Genomic DNA, 16,014 nt, shown 5'->3' with positions numbered 1-16,014 from the left:
ATATGTTATCAGAATTTAATAATAATAACTTTTCACATGACTGGGAATAATCATAAAAAGTTCATTCCCTCTTTAAATAAAACATACTGTCTATGTCTAAAAGAGAACCTAAGCTGCTTATGTTGATTTTTGTACTATAGCTTAATTGTATTGTGTTTTAAATGTCTAGAAAATTGTAATTTAACCATGAGTTATTATATCGTAAAATGATTTCTACTGATTAAAATGAAGGTTTTTACTATATGCATAATTAATCTTTAATTTTAACATGAACTTAGAATCCAAAATGGAAAACAATTAAGAGCTAATACATTCTGGAACCTTTATCTTTCATGTGGACTTACAAAATGTATTGACTTTTCTCCAGGGCTGATTAGAAATAATTTTAAATTAAATTGCTTTGCACAAATTAACTGAAAATAAAATTTATCTTACAGAAATCATTTTCTTTATAGTTGTCTAACTTTAAAGGACTCACTTCTCTTTATGTTTACTTGTTATTGTTGTTGTTGTTGTTGTTTAGTCACTAAGTTATGTCAGACTCTTTTGCTATACCATAGAGCCTCCCAGGCTCCTCTGTCCAAGGGATTTTCCAGGCAAGAATACTGGAATGAGTTGCCATGTCCTTCTCCAAGGGATCTTCCCAACCCAGGGATGGAACCTGCCTCCCCTGCATTGGCAGGTGGATTCTTTACTATTGAGCCACCTGGAAATTCCTTATATTTACATGAAAATACTTTTAGTTTTCATAAGATCCTGAGTAGTTTGAAGATATCTAGATGATAAAAAAGACATTTAATATAAATATGGTATCTGCATTTTTGGTTGGACTTTTTTAAAAAATACAAATTTCAAGTGTAGGTAAATGTGTCAACTTTGAATTTATGTTTTCTTACAAGTTCGTAGATAACTTGAAATATACAATATGGATATTTAGTTTAATTTTATTTATTTGTTACAAACTTATAAAGTGTTGTTAATGCAATATTAACATAAACTGATCTATCTATCTTAATTTGAAATATAAAGCATCATATAGTGAATAAAAATGAAAATAAAGAAATAATTTCTCAAAAATTGTTAAATATTATAAATTTAAAAATATATTATTTCTGGTTTCTTAAAAATCTGTTTTACATTCTTTTTCCTAGTCAGAATCTCACCCTAGTGATCATAATCCTCTGCCTTTTCTCTCTGAATACTGGAGATATAGACACTCTTCAAATATTGAAGAAAAGAAGGAATACCAAGATATTATGTAGTTCATTGGACAAGTAATTGCTGTGTCTTCTCTCAGCCTCATGCCTGTCTTAAAATACTTTAATTTAGACAACTTTATTAACTATATTTATTTTTAAGACTGATGACTTGATTTAAACACATTAAGACTAGTTAATGAGGCTTCTTTCTGGAGAATAAACCTTTATGTTGAGATGACAAAATATAGTCACAAGGTTTTACATTAGCTGACCACTGGTGAATTTTAGTAACTGCATTACTCACCTCATTTCATTCTTGGCTCATTAAACTCAGTGTGTTTTATCTAATAATACATCACTTTCATTAGAATTTAGCAGTTCTTTTGTTTGATAAGGATGTGAGTGCCTACTCCAAGCTCTGGCTGACCAGCATAGCCTAATTATTTCCTTTAGTTGAGACCCAGAATTACAATCCATGCTGATTAATACAATGCATTAACATTGTAAAAGAACTAGCAGAAAATGAAAGCAAAAAAATCATGTTTAAAAAATAATTAAAAGTGCTTGGCAGTGTGTTTAAAACATTTGAATAAATTATACTTCATAGAACACTTTTATATATACTTTTATATACTGCATCTAATTTAAGACATGTAAACAATTATTTCAATTAAGTACATCGAAACACTTTTTAAAAACAATTTGGAGGACCATTAACAAATGTATTTAATGAGAATGTTTTCTATGTGCCCAGGCACGTTTCTCAGAAATTCAGATATATTAGTGAACAAAAATCCAAAACTCTTGCTTCTTGGAGCTTATATTTTAGCTGTAGTGGATAGACATCATATAAACTGTGTAATAATTGTTATATCTTATATAAAAAGTTAATGAATATTGTGGGGAAAGTAAGAGAATTAATTATACAAAGAGTCATGAAACTTTAGAAAGATTTCAATATGGTGAAATGAATAAATTTAATTAACATAAATATATTTATGAGCCCCTGAACATAAATGTGGAGTGTCTTGTTTTTCCTTAAAAAACAAATTGACTTTCCCCACATTCTGTATTGGTATCTTCAGAAACTGATTTCTCTTTATTTGGGCCTACTTACCCCAGGAAGTACAAGGTATTGGCTTTCCACTCTATAATCATCCCCAGTTTATCTCAGCCTATCTCATTTTTTGGTTCAGTTGTATCTGACTCTTTGCTACCCCATGGACTCTAGCCCACAGGGCTCCTCTGTCCATGGGATTCTCCAGGCAAGATTACTGGGGTGGGTTGCCATTCGTTCCTCTAGGGGATCTTCCCAACCCTAGGATTGAACCATGCCTCATGTCTCCTGCATTGGTAGGCAGACTCTTTACCTGGGAAGCCTCACTAAAATGAAAGGATCATAAAAAATAATTTATATCTTGACTCTAAGGATATGCCTCTCATTTACCACCTTTTTTCTTTTTTTCCTTTCTAATACATTCTTTCCTCATATTTACATTGTGTGTATGTTCAATCACTCAGTTGTGTCTGACTCCTTGCAACCATAGGCACTGTAGCCCACCAGGCTTCTCTGTCCATGGCATTTTCCTAGCAAGAATGCTGGAATGGGTTGCCATTTCCTCCTCCAGAGGATCTTCCTGCAATGGCAGGTGAGTTACCACTGAGCCACCTGGGAAGCCCAATCCTGATGTGTGTGTAATGTGAGAGTTAATATCTCACAGCCACACTGCCATCTACCGGAGAAGGATGGAATAAAAATCAGGTATTACCTTCCATTGAGGTTTTTTGTTGTTGTTGTTTGTTTTGTTTGTTTGTTTGTTTGTGGCAGTGGTGGTGGTTGGTGGAATGAGAGGGGTGTTAATAAAACACAATGTACTATTTTTTATGAGACTTAAGTTAAAAATAGCTTTTGCTTAAAAGACTATTCACCAAAGAATGAAATTTTGAAGTCTCAAGTTGCATCCTTAGATTTCTAAGTTAGAATGAAAAATATTACAGAAAAGTCTCTCAAACACACTCAGTGCTTACCTATTCTAACTTGTGCTTCAGTTGCAGTGGTGTATAGTTGTGACCATTTCAGCAGAATTTTCCTGTTAACATAAGAGTTTTATTGAGAAAAATTAAGTTAAATGTATCACGCTATACCAGAATTTTATTATATTTCTGTGAACATTCTATATATGTTCTACTAGAATGCACAAAATAACCCAGAAATCATATGATAGACATTTATGCTCACATTTTTGCTACTAAAAGCTAGTATATTTGACATATATATCATGTTAGAAAAATACAATCATGTAAGTATCAAAATAATTATTCACTATTCATATAGGTTATATTTTATTTTTGAAATCATATACATAATTTGCTAATGTGAACAACTTCAGATATGCAGATGATAGCACTCTAATGGCAGAAGGTGAAGAGGACCTAAAGAGCCTCTTGATTAGGGTGAAAAAGGAGAGTGAAAAAGTCAGCTTAAAACTCAGTGTTAAAAAAACTAAGATCATGGCATCTGGCACCATTATTTTATGGCAAATAGAAGGAGAAAAGTTAGAAGCAGTGACAGATTTCCTCTTCTTGGGCTCTAAAATCACTGCAAATGGTGACTGCAGCCATTAAATCAGAAGACAATTGCTTCTCAGCAGGAAAGCTGTGACAAACCTAGACAGTGTGTTGGAAAGATGAAACATCACTCTGTCAACAAAGGCCCATATTGTCAAGTCTATGGTCTTCCCAGTGGTCACGTACTGTTGTGAAATCTGGACGGTAAAGAAGGCAGAGTGCCAAAGAATTGATGCCTTTGAACTGTGGTGCTGGAGAAGACTTCTGAGAGTCCTGTTGACACTGAGATCAAACCAGTCAATATGAAAGTAAATTAACCCTGAATACTCATTGTAAGGACTGATGCTGAAACTGAAGCTCCAGTATTTTGGTGAGCTGACGTGAACAGGTGACTCATTAGAAAAGTCCCTGATGCTGGGAAAGATTGAATGCAGAGGGAGAAGAGGGCATCAGAGGATTAGATGGCTGGGTGACATCACTGATGCAATGGATATGAACTTGAGCAAACTCTGGCAAATGGTGAAGGATAGGGAGGCCTGGCATGCTTCAGTCTGTGGGACTGCGAAGAGTCACATGTGACTGGGAGACTGAAAAACAGCAGCAATACTTTACTCTCTATCATCATATTTAAAATCAGAAGCACATGTGGACAATTGGGCTAGAAACATATCATATATAATATTTTAATATGTAATATTATCCATTAAAGTAACCAGGACAAGATTTGGGATTGCCCTACATACTCCTGTGGAACTCCAAAATTGCAACTAACTGCTGATGCACTTTTGGACAGAAGAATGTTGGATCCCACCAAAAAAAGATACCCACGTCCATGGGCAAAGGAGAAGCCCCAATAAGGCGGCAAGAGGGGCAAAATCGCATTTAGAGTCAAACCCCATACCCCCCAGAGATGCTCGGAGGGCTCAAACAAAACCTTGTGTGCATCAGGACCCAGGGACCCTACAAGAGACTGAGCTACACCTGCCTTTGAGTGAATATCTCCTGCAGAGTCACAGACCAATAGGGGCTGCCAAGGGGGTGGGGGCTCTGGCTGCAACAGACCTGGGAGGCACTGCATGTGGTATAAATCCTCTTGGAGGAGGTCACCATTAGCCACACCACAGAGCCACCAAACAGAAGACCCTCAAACTGGAGAACAATTATATCAAAGAAGTTCTCACACTGTTGCAAGTATTCTAGAGCCCACAACACATTCCCCAACCTGGGGATCCGGCAAAGAGACTGACAACCCTCAGGGAATTTGACTTTGAAGACCAGTGGAATTTGATGCAGAATTTCCAGAGGATTGGGGAAACACTTTTGGAAAGCACAGACAAAACTTTGTGCACACCAGAACCCAAGAGAAAGGAGTAGTGACCCCACAAGACACTGAGCCATACTTGGATGTTAGTGGCCAGGAATCTCTGGAGGAGACATGAGGTGACAGTGGCCTGCTTTGGGGTCAGGGGCACTGAATACAACAGACCTGGGAGCCACAGGACATGTTGGCATGAGTCCTTTTGAAGGAGATCACCATTACTGGCACTGCCCCTACCATAATTTAACCTCAGATCAAACTACAGGGAAGGAACACAGACCCACTCATCAACAAAAAATTGATTTAAAGCATCGTTGAGGATGACTCTGCCCATCAGATCAAGAACCAGATTCCCCCAGAGCCGGTCCCTCCCATCCAGAAGCTTCCAAAAGTCTCTTATCCTTTTCAGTCAGAGGGCAGAAATGAAAGCTACAATCACAGAAAACTAATCAAGCTGATCGCATGTATCAAAGTCTTCTCTAACTCAATGAAACTTTGAGCAATGCTGTGTCCAGCCACCCACGACAGATGGGTCACGATGGAGAGTTCTGACAAAATGTGATCTACTGGAGAAGGGAATGGAAAACCACTTCAGTATACTTGGCTTGAGAACACCTGAACAGTATGAAAAGGCAAAAAAGATATGACACTGAAAGATGAACTCCCAGGTTGGTAGGTGCCCAATATGCTATAGGAGAAGAGGAAAGAATGGAAAGGCTGACTCAAAGCAAAAACAAAAACCAGTTGTGGGTGGGGCTGGTGATGGAAGTAAAGTCCGATGCTGTAAAGAGCAATGCTGCATAGGAACATGAGATGTAAGTCCATGAATTGAGGTAAATTGGAACTGGTCAAACAGGAGACTGTAAGAGTGAACATTGACACTTTAGGAATCAGTGAGCTAAAATGGACCAGAAAGGGTGAATTTAATTCAGATGACCATTGCATCTACTACTATGGACAAGAATCCTTTAGAAGAAATGGAGTACCTCACATAGTCAACAAAAGTTTGAAATGCAATACTTGGGTGAAACCTCAAAAACGACAGAATGATCTCTGTTCATTTCCAAGGCAAACCATTCAATATTACAGTAATCCAAGTCTATGCCCCAACCACTAATGCTGAAGAAGCTGAAACTGAACAGTTCTACAAAGACCTGCAAGACCTTCTAGAACTAAGGCCAAAAAAGATGTCCTTTCCATCATAGGGGGCTGGAAGGGAAAAGTAGGAAGCCAAGATATACCCAGAGTAACAGGCAGTTTTGGCCTTGGAGTACAAAATGAAGCAGGGCAAAGGCTAACAGAGCCTTGCCAAGAGAACACACAGATCATAGCAAACACCCTCTTCCAAAAACACAAGAGACGACTCTGTACATGGACTTCACAGATGGTAAATATCAAATCAAATTGATTATATTCTTTGCAGTCGAATATGGAGAAGCTCTATACAGTCAGCAAAAACAAGACTGGGAGCTGACTGTGGTTCACATCATGAACTCATTATTTACCAAATTCAGATTTAAATTGAATAAAGTAGGGAAAGCCACTAGACCATTCCAATATGACCTAAATCAAATCCCTCATGATTGCACAGTGAAAGTGACAAATATTCAAGGGAATAGATCTGGTAGACAGAGTGCCTGAAGAACTATGGATGGAGGTTCATGACATTGTATGTGGTGCAGTGATCAAAACCATCCCCGCAAAAAGAAATGCAAAAGGGCAAAATGGTTATCTGATGAGGCATTACAAATAGCTGAGAAAAGAAGAGAAGCAAAAGGCAAAGTAGAAAAGAAAAGATATATCCATCTGAATGCAGTTTCAAAGAATAACAAGACAATAAGAAGAGTTTCCTAAATGATCACGCAAAGAAATAGAGGAAAGTGATAGAATGGGAAAAACTAGAGATCTCTTCAAGAAAATTAGAGATATCAAGGGAAAATTTCATACAAAGAAGGGCACAATAAAAGACAGAAACTGTGTGGATCTACAGAAACAGAAGATACTAAAAAGAAGTGGAAAGAATACACAGAACTATACAAAGTGATCTTATCTGGGTCACCTATACAAAGTGACCCAGATAACTATGATGGTGTGATCACTCACCTAGAGACAGATATCTGGAGTTCAAAGTCAAGTGGGCATTAAGAAACATCACTATGAACAAAACTGGTGGAAGTGATGGAATTCCAGTTGAGTTATTTCAAATCTTAAAAGATGATGCAGTGAAAGTGCTGCACTCGAAGTGCCAGCAAAATTGGAAAACTCAACAGTGGCCACAGGACTGGAAAATGTTAGTTTTCATTCCAATTCCAAAGAAAGGCAATGCCAAAGATTGTTCAAACTGATGCACAGTTGCATTCATCTCACACGCTAACAGAGTAATGCTCAAAGTTCTCCAAGTTAGGCTTCAGCAGCATGTGAACAGAGAACTTCCAGATGTTCAAGATGGTTTTAGAAAAGGCAGAGGAACCAGAGACCAAATTGTCGACATGCACTGGATCATAAAATAAGCAAGAAAATTCAATTAAAACAACTGTTTCTGCTTCATTGACTACACTAAAGCCTTTGACTATGTGGATCACAATAAACTGTGGAAAGTCTTCAAGAGATGGGAATACCAGACCACCTTACCTGTCTCTTGAGAAATCTGTATGCAGGTCAAGAAGCAAAAGTTAGAACTGGACATGGAACAACAGACTGGTTCCAAACTGGGAAAGGAATATGGCAAGGCTTATATGCTTACCCTGCTCATTTAATACATATGCAGAGTGCATCATGTGAAATGTCAGGCTGGATGAAGCATAAGCTGGAATCAAGATTACCAGGAGAAATATCAATAACTGCAGATATACAGATGACACCACCCTTATGGCATAAAGTGAAGAAGAACTAAAGAGCCTCTTGATGAAAGTGAAAGAGGAGAATGAAAAAGCTGGCTTAAAACTCCACATTCAATAAACTAAGATCATGACATCCAGGCCCATCACTTCAAGCCAAATAGATGGGTAAACAGTGGAAATGGTGACAGACTTTATGTTCATGGGCTCCAGAATCACGGCAGATGATGACTGCAGGCATGAAATTAAAAGACACTTGCTCCTTGGAAGAAAAGCTATGACCAAGCTAGGCAGCATAGTAAAAAGCAGAGACATTACTTTGTCAACAAAGGTCTGTCTAGTCAAAGCTATGTTTTTTACAGTAGTTATATATGAATGTGAGAACTGGACTCTAAAGAAAGCTGAGCACTGAAGAATTGATTCTTTTGAACTGTGGTGTTGCAGAAGACTCTTGAGAGTCCCTTGGAATGCAAAGAGATCAAACCAGTCTATCCTAAAGGAAATCAGTCCTGAATATTCATTGGAAGGACTGATGCTGAAGCTGAAGCTCCGGTACTTTAGCCACCTGATGCGCAAGAACTGACTCATTTGAAAACGCCCTGATGCTGGGAAAGATTGAAGACAGCAGGAGAAGGAGACGACAGAGGATGAGATGGTTGGATGGCATCACCGACTGATGGGCATGAGTTTGAACAAGCTCCAGGAGCTGATGGATAGGGAGGCCTGAGGTGCTGCAGTTCATGGAGTTGCAAAGAGTCACACATGACTGAGAGACTGAACTGAACTGAACTGAAAGTAACCAGGGGATTTTAGTTGGATATAACAAGTTTCCAGGATTCACAGCTGTCAGTATAAACGTGCTATTAGAAAGTATGGAAAAAGCCAATGAAGCAACATATATATGAATATGCAAAAATCATTATGGCGACAATTTTGAAATTCTTTTATTTTCTGTGACTGAACTGAACTGGAGTCCAGGCCACATGGGTAAAAGTCACAATCTAAGATAAACGGTTTCAGTAACGGTTATAAAACAATGTGAATATATTTAATGCCATTGTATTGAACAGTAGTTAAAAAAAAGTTAAAAAGGTAAATTTGACTTTATATATACTTTCTCATGATAAAATTTTTAAGCCTCTTCTATGAAAAATATTACAAAGATTATTTTTCAAACACTACACAAGTTTGAGTTGTGGAGGTTCACAGATGAGCTCTTCTGGAAAGGATATTTTTGTATTATCTTAAATTACCTGTGGCCAGGGGCTTCTGTGTATATTCACAGCACTCTATTCTAGAAAACTAACATATATGTAGCCTCTAAAGCATGTATTTATTTCTTATTTGATAGCTTGAAAATATCCCAGGAAGCAATCCAGGTTTTATTATATTCTTTCCTAGCACTTCATTTGCTCTTAAAAAAAAAAAAAGTAATAAATAATTTTTATTTATTTACTTATTTACTTATTTTTGGTTAACTTGTGATGAAATCAAGGCCAAAGAATTTAAGTCAATGTCAAGAAAATTATGTTTCTTTATCTGTCAAATGTCAATTCTTCTCTTATCTTTTAGTTAATACCCAAATTTTGGTAAACAATCTTTAGGTGATACACAAAGGTAGTAATAATAATTCAAGAAATTATATTAAAAGGGAGGTTATTTTTAGCTTTCCTGAGGAGATTGATTTTATAAATTGCTAATGCTATCCTTTCTGAATTTAATAGTATCTGAAGTTATTGTTATATGTGAATATCTATAAATTAAATATTTGTTATTGAAATTTTCTACATATCATTGTTCTTTTATTTTCTCTATGATGTCTGGCTGCCACACAGTGTTTGGTAATATTGCAAAGTTGAACATGTCCATACAGAACATATGCATGATCATAGTAGTAATATTAGTCCCTCATTCGTGTCCAAATCTTCGTGACCCTATGGACTGTAGCTTGCCAAGCTCCTCTGTCCTTGGAATTCTCTAGACAAGAATACTGGACTGGGTAGCCATTTCCTTCTCCAGGAGATCTTCCCAACCCAGGGATCAATCCGAGGTCCCCCACATTGCAGGAAGATTCTTTATTGTCTGAGCCACCGGTAAGCCCAGTCATAGTAATTCTTCAGCCTGGGGAGAGGTCCCTAAATTGTCTCGAGTTAAGCATACTTTATCATCCTCTTTTAAGTAGAAAATAAATTTATCAGCAAGATATTGACAAACTCACAGTATTACTGAGTCCAAGCTCGCTCTGCTCACTACACGATTGGCCAATGAATCTGAGAGACTAGGTTGCCAGGAGCCAGGTCACGAGATCCTACCCATGACAAGGTCATGAGGAGAAGACCTGACGAGCAAGGCAACTCAGGCCTCAGGGATTTCAAAAAAAAAAGCTGCCTCGACGCTCACCTTAAAGATGATATCTATCTTTCTGATGCTTGCTATAATAAACCTCTTCCTAATTTCTGTGACTTAGGCAGAAGGCCTTCCCTGATCTTTTCCCAAACAGATCAATTTAAAACTTTAGTCGACATGCCCCCCGAACGGTGACACCCTATAAGATTATCCATGATAAAGAGTATTTTAATCTAAACTCCTCTTGCTAGCATATTAGTTTGTTTGATAAATGTGCCTGGGCCTTTAGAGCTAATGTGCATGACTGCTCCTCAACAATAAACAGCATTGAGAGCCTGAACGCACAAAAAGTCCCAATGGGCACAGAACCCTTCATGGGGGAGAAAGCCTATTGGAAAACATAAAAAATATTACTTTATGAAACTGTTATTCAGGCTATATTTACTTGCTATGTTTTTTACTCTTATGTACTGAACCTGTATAATAAAAGTATAATAGTTAGAGACTTATATAAATAAAGGTTTAACCTTAATATAAAAATAATAAGACAATTGTTAACCTAGCTGGTGATTTTTGCTAAAGAACTGACCTTTGTGCTACATTGTTTCAGCTTGCTGTACCATGATTTTATGGGACCGCATTCTTTTCTATTAGGCTCAAGGCATAAGATAGATTACAAAAAACAGGTTTTACTTTGAAACCTTGAGTTAATGAATCCTTTGTCATAATCTACTGTGCCTGTATTCTTTAAAAACTGTAGCTCTGGTACGTTCTGTGCCTGATACAAGAATACTTTTAGAAAAGGTGTTCTGGCTGATCAACCTTTATCAATAAAGAGTCATAAGATGTTAGCAGGCCTCCAGGCCAGAAGATGATGTAAACAACATGAGACTTTTGTAACTAAGGTATACAGAAAGTATCCTGGTTTCGATAAGGGTCAAAAACTGCTGACCCGTTGAGCTGATTTGGCATGACTCTACATTTTACATTTTCCTCTATGTACAACTCAAGATATAAAAGCTCCCTTTGAAAAATAAAGCTCAGAGACGCTGACACTACTTCACACCTGCCTAGTCTCGCTGTGTCTTCTCTTCTCTTCTCCGACGCCGTCCATCCTGAGGGAACCCCTGGACCAACTGGAGCAGGACTCCGGCACTAGGTGTTGAGTCAAGGAAGAGACTTTAATTGGGGAGCTCGCAGACTGAGAAGATGGCAGGCTAGCACCTCAAAGTAACCATCTTATTGGGGTTTTGATGCCAGGTTCTTTTATAGATTAGAGATGAGGGGAGGAAACAAAGTAAAAAGGTTATTAACCTTGCAAACATCTCCTAGAATGGCAAGCCTCAGGCAGGGGATGTGTTAATTTCTTCCTTCTTGCCATCCACAGGTAGACAGCTTTATGAACAAAGGCACTTCAGTTTAGCATTCAGGCAGAGGGTCAGGTTCCCTGAGGCAAATCATTCTGTATGTTTATAATAACAAAAGCAACAAAAAGCCAGTCAAAGAAACAATTCCAACATGGAGTCAGAATTGGCTTCCTTCTTTGGAAACAATAGATTCATCTAATAGATTCATCTATTCAATCTATTGGCAGCAATAGATTCATCAGGCAGCAGAAAAGCCAGCTTTAGAAAAGGCTGAAATCAAATTATCTCTGGTAAAGGTGTTGTAGCCATGCATTCTGGGAAACAAACTCACTCAGGACAATGCAGGTAGTGGAGTGCAGTTTATTACACCAGTAGGCCCAAGGCAGAGTCTTCTCTTAGCCAAGGACTCCAACCAGCATTTGTGAAAATCTTTTATACGCCATGTGTTCGTGTCCGAACTCACCACCCCAAATTTCTTAAGACTTACATAAACAAAGGAAGGGTAAATACAATCAATCACAATAACCCTATCATTCATGTTTTATGTGTTCAAACAGCTAAATAATTGGCCAATAATCAATAAGCCCGAGATTACACTCCGATAAGTACAGAAAAATTTATGGCCTGTCCTGACACAGGGGTGATTAGTGTATGTTTTTTCTTAGGCGATGAGTAACCTGGATACGATCTTCAAGGGTCCCCTGCCCGGAGGGGGTCTTATCCTTCTATTGTCGTTTCCATAGGCACTGAGCACAGAGTTTAGAGTCCATTGGAGAGGTGGCCAAGCATGATCAGCATGAACAGGCCTAAGATGGAGTCCAGGCCCTATGAATTCCCTCTTCAAACGTAGTAGGAAATATTCGACATTTCAAGCAAAGTGTTGCTACTGAAATGATCATTTCCAATCAATGTGTTTTATTTTGTAGTAGTGTAGGCTGCTAATTTCATATCCAATAGCTTTGATCTCATTCTTAGCTAAGGATGCTGTTTTTTTTTTTTTAACTAAAAATCTCTATAACTGGGGTAAATTCAACATTTTTCAGCCTCTGTCACATTCATTATAACCATGAAACTATGTTTTTAGCTAGTTAGATATTGTCGACTGAACAAAAAAGTACACAGCCTAAAAGTTGAGAATAGTGTTTTATTCAATGGGTTTTCTGAGGACTCAAGTCTGGGAGGCGTCCTCTCAAATGGCTCTGAGGTACTGTTCTGAAAATGTAAGAGAGGGGTCAGAATATATAGGAGTTTTTTGCAAGAAGAACCAGGTGGTTGGAACATCAAAATATTACCATTATTTAAAGAAAACTAGATATCTCAAGTGGTTTTGATATATCTCAAGAATTTTTTGCTTTTTCATGTACAGCAATAGGCAAGAGTCTGGGTTCACAGAAATTGTTCCTTTGATATGCAGCTTAACCATCTGAGCAAGTATTCTGATTTTCTTCACCCTTGTTGGGGGAGTGTGTAATCTCCTCGGTTCTGTCTCACCACAGCAAAATTTGAAGTGATGGACAGAGCAGTGTTACAGCTTAGTTTTATTTGGCAAGCAAAGGAAAATACATCCTCAGGCCAACACAAAAGACGCTAAGAGAAGAGAAGCACCCAGCTCAATTTGTATATATATATATTTTTATGGCTCCTCCTTTTATATGTTTTTTATCCTCCCTCAGAGCCTGCCCTATGTAAATTGGGCTAGCCAGGAGGGCTATTTGCTTCACCTGAGGTTCTCACTCTGGTCCTTGGATCTTCCTTTGTTCTATTTTTGCAGGTTTTCCCCTTCTTTGTCTTTTATCCAAAGCCATCCTGGACTCCTTTTTTCCGTAATTTAACTATCTCACATTCTCCCCTCAAGAGATGGGAGGCCAATTCTTTGGGAATAGGAGTGTCAAGGTCTCTCTGGCTACTTCATGCTGAACTAGAATGGAGAGGGGCATTGGGCCTCCCCCTCTTGCTAGTATCAAGCCTCAGAGTCCTTATAGCAGTGTCCATCTAAGGGTGAGGGATATTTTCTATGGTTGGCTGTAGTTTTATATATCCTTATTGAACTGGCACTGCATGTTGTAGCATGTTGACCTGGGCAGAGATAAAATAGGTTAGACAATCAATAATACATGGAGTAATCATAAGCAACATCAATACGGTGATGACAGGGATTAGCAGGGTCATTAATAAACTCCAAATTCTCCCTTGCCAGGAGAAGGATCCCTCAGAGAGATTGTAGCCACCCCCAAGAACTCTCCAGCTCATTCTTTGAGATCCTGTAGGATCTGAATGTTTTTCTTAAGGACTGTGAGACTTTCTTTAACTTAGCTGGAGGTAAGTTAAAGGACCCTCAAAGGTCCTTATAACAAGAATAATGTTTAAGTAATAAATGTGATTTGCAAAAGCATTCTTGAATTTAAATTAATTTACATTGGTAAAACTTCTTCTTAAATCAACTCTCATTGAAGGCAAATATCATTACCACAAAGTATCTTCAGTAAAACTAACTCCAAGGAAAGCAGTAGTAAAATATTGCTCAAACAGGTAGATCTGGGAAATTCATTTAATTCAATGAAGAGTTTAGAGAATCCATAGTCTTCAGGAAATATATAAAAATTCATTTATCTAAACTGAGAGTCCTAATCTACTTTCATTGCCCAGCATCAGGAATGGAATCATTCTACGTTGGTATAAAATTTTAAATACAACTACATAGAAATCCATTTCACATTATTTGTTGAAGCTATCTTTTAATGCTGAGTGACATATTAGGTTTTTCACTTGTGATCTTACAAATACTTTGATATTAGTCCCAGTTTAGGCAACTTGTATACCTGTTAACTTAAGGAAACTGATCAAAATGGGTTAGAAACAGTTTTCCAAACCAAAATAGTTTCCACAAATCACAGAGTTGCAAAGTGGAAGAATTAAAACTCAAACTTGAATCAATCTGATTACAAAAATCCAACTCTATTTATTAAAATGTCTCCCTAAGTTTTTCATGAGGCAATGAGAGAAAATATTTGAAAATATAGAGACTACAGTATTTTTCAGGAATTGACATTTGTGAATGTAACTGAAGTAATAAATGTATGTAAAACAAGTCAGATATCTTTCCTTCAGCGATCATTTATCCAGGAGAACAGACTCTCTCACCATGGACAGTCAACCATGATGTGTTTCTGGTGTATATGCAACAGCTGGAGCCCAGGCTTGTTACCCCTACATACAAATACCCTTTTCCCATTTGTCAAACTCGACTACACATAGCTCATTTTCTGTAGGTCATGTCGTGAAAACATTTGGGAGACACTGTCTTCTATAACTGGAATGTAACTTAGGTGTTCTTATCAGGATTGCCAGATTTAGTATATGTAAATATAATATACCCCATTAAATTTTAATTTCAGATAAAGCCCATGCATTTTTTTTTAATATAAAGTGTCTTATATCCCATGTCATGTTATGGAGGGCATATTAACACCATTTTTTTTCCTTACTGAACATCCTGTATTTTACCTGGCAATCCTGATTATACAAATCTAGGTTATTACCTAGACCTCTATGATACTCACATAGTTGTTTCTATTTTAGTCAGTATAGTGACCTCAATTTATAAATCGTTTCTGGAACACAAATGGAAAAACAGGGTTAGACTCTGTAATAAAAAGGAATATTTCTTATATGAAGCATTTCATTAATGCCAAAATGAAACATATTTGTGAATGTCTTGGTCATTAGCCTCACGAGTACACTAAGGTCTCGTTGCAGTATGACTTTCAAGTTCTAAACCCTCAGGGATACATTACTTAATTCCTGAAAAGTTATCACTCTGAATACATTTCTAAGGTGTTTAAGAAAATGACCATGTATTCTAGCTTATGTTTTCTCACAGCAGTAACTGAAGTCCTCATGCTCTGAGATTCTCCTCCCCGACGCAGGCTTCTCTGCCTGTGCTATTGATCACCCTCCTGAGCTACATGAGGTCATTCTTCGCTGGTGTGCGTACAACTCTGAGTGTTTGGGAGATGAAAATATCTTCCATTTTCTATCCTACACCCAGCATGAGATCTTTCCCTCATTCCTAAAGAGTGTGGTTTTTCTTTTACCCCCTTCAAACTACAAGAACATCATAAAGCACTTTCAGTGCTTGCCAAGGTCTGAATTACTTTATTTGAAATAGCACCCCCCATGGGCCATGTAAATCATGTCTCCTTTCAGCTGCATTCAGTACACTTTATATCATTTTCCTTCTCTTCAGTAAAAAGTGAAAGAAAGAGTTTTCAGATCTTACTCCAATCGTCAGGAGTCTGTACTTTCAGTTTTCAAAAATCTGAACTATGGAAATTATATATATATATATATATATACACACACACATATATATACACAAA

Source organism: Giraffa tippelskirchi, chromosome 12 (genome assembly GCF_054371585.1).
Source record: "Giraffa tippelskirchi isolate mGirTip1 chromosome 12, T2T-mGirTip1v1.2.pri, whole genome shotgun sequence".
Lineage (NCBI taxonomy): Eukaryota > Metazoa > Chordata > Mammalia > Artiodactyla > Giraffidae > Giraffa > Giraffa tippelskirchi.
Note: the sequence above shows the minus strand (reverse complement) of the source record.